Source organism: Silene latifolia, chromosome X, assembly GCF_048544455.1.
Source record: "Silene latifolia isolate original U9 population chromosome X, ASM4854445v1, whole genome shotgun sequence".
In the NCBI taxonomy this organism is placed as follows: Eukaryota; Viridiplantae; Streptophyta; class Magnoliopsida; order Caryophyllales; family Caryophyllaceae; genus Silene; species Silene latifolia.
Window position 1 is genome coordinate 274,752,415 of NC_133537.1, and position 2,153 is coordinate 274,754,567.

Sequence of the window (2,153 nt, forward strand, 5' to 3'; positions counted from 1 at the left end):
AAAAAACTATCCGAAAAACATCTAATAATCTGGTATAAACTCCCCTATCTCTCTACAATATAACTTGCCAAGTTAACACACAACTTATCTCTTTTAAGTTTACTGACTTGAGCGTCGGAGTGAGTACGCTCGGTACCAAGCCGAGCCCTCAGTTTGTTCATCTTTACAGGAGAGAGCGAAAGGAAGAGACAAGCAACGACGTCATTCTACAAGCTTAAGTGGTCATAATCCTGCTCCGGAGTTACACCCGGAACAATTGGCGCCGTCTGTGGGGATAGATACTAAAAGCTAGTCACCTCCCTTACAAAAAAAAACAAAACAAAACCATTCAAAGAGCTAAGAAGATGTCAAAACAACAAGAAACTATGAGTGAAGGAATGGTATTCTACCAGGATGACACGTTCCGTAATTCTGAGGTCGGGCAGTCCCCCACCGGCCAAGTCACTGAGCCGGCGTACGGGATGCCAAAAGAGCCAGAAACGCCGCTGCCTACCGGCCAAGTCACTGTCATGGGACATGTGGTCGATGCAGCCAAATTGAAGCTGTTCCTGGACCTGATGGGTACTACGTCGATCACCCATGTCACGACGACGGTGACGGCAGCGCACCCACAGGTGACCAGGGCCCATAAAGTGACTCCGAACAAATTGTCCGGAGCGATACAAGGAGCTGGCCATGCTAGGACGCCGGCAGAGCCCGTGGTGCCAGTGGCAGACCTAAGTCTTTCCCCCACTCGCGGGAGGACAGCGTCGTCGCGGCAACAACGAGGCCACCCCCGAAGGAATGAAAGAAGTCCGACTCTCCAAAGTCGGACAACAAGAAGCCCTTCCCACCAGAGGGAGAGAAGCCGGACTAAGGTTGCGAGGAGCCGATCGCCGCGTGTCATTCGACACGTGGTCAGACAGCCCCTCAGTGCCTATGTCCTCGAAGTCCCTGTGCCGACTAAACTGAAGCTACCGCCCCTATCATACAAAGGGGATAGCGACCCAACCGACCATGCCGAGGCTTTCGAGTCGTACATGTCGGTATGGGAGCAGCCTGATGAGGTGTGGTGCCGAGTCTTCCCAACGACCCTGCATGGGATGGCCCAGAGTTGGTACAAGGGGCTACCTAATGGCTCGGTATACTGTTATGCCGACCTGAGGGACAATTTCATAGCCCAGTATGCTTGCAACAAGAGAAGGGCCATGGAAACATCAGATCTCCTCACTATCCGACAGGGGGAGGACGAGTCTCTCTGAAGCTACGTGAAGAGATTCGACGCAAAAGTTCAGCAGATCCGTGAGCTGAACACCGAACTGGCGGCCTTCGCACTGATGAAAGGCCTCCCGAAAGGCGAGTTCAAAAACGAGCTGATCAAGTGCGAGGACCTCAACCTAGACACCGCCAGAAAGATGGCCGACCGAGCCGTAAAGGTGGAGGACTATCACAAGACCTGGGTAGGCCACAGTGAAGCTGGGCACCCAGAGAGGAAGAGCCGCCGGGACAACGTTGATGAAGGTCGCCGTGACGTGAATAGGTCACGGCCTGAGAGATTTAATAGGAAACAGAACTCGGCGGGCGCCGGGGGGAGTTCGGGACCATACACCCAGAAGCGGTACAGTAGTCTCACCCCCTGGTCAAATCACCAGCCGAGGTCTTTACCCTAAGCAAGAATGAAGGGCAGAAATGGGCAAGGCCCCCCAAGGCGAGGGGGGACGGCGACACAAGCCAGTTTTGCGAGTACCACGGCCAGACCGGCCATAAGACCGACAACTGTCGGCATCTGAGGAACGTCATCGAAGAGCTGATCCGAAAAGGGGCCCTCAGCAGGTATGTAGCTGGAGGCCCAGAAACAAGCTCCGACGGGGCGAATAGAAAATCAGTATTCCAAAGGATGGGAGTGATCCAGATTGTCATCGGGGGAAACGAGAACGGTGGGTCAGCTAATGGGCAAAAACGGCACCTAAATGAGTTGTACCAAGTCATCAACTTTGTGCCCAAAACAGCGATCCCCGCTTCCACCGTCCTCGATATAACCATCGGAAAGAAGGACTACGAAGGAGTCGTTGCCCCGCACAGCGACCCGCTTGTAGTCCACCTAGATATAGCCAACCACTTGGTCAAAAGGTGCCTGATTGACACAGGCGCCTACACAAACATCATGTTCAGGG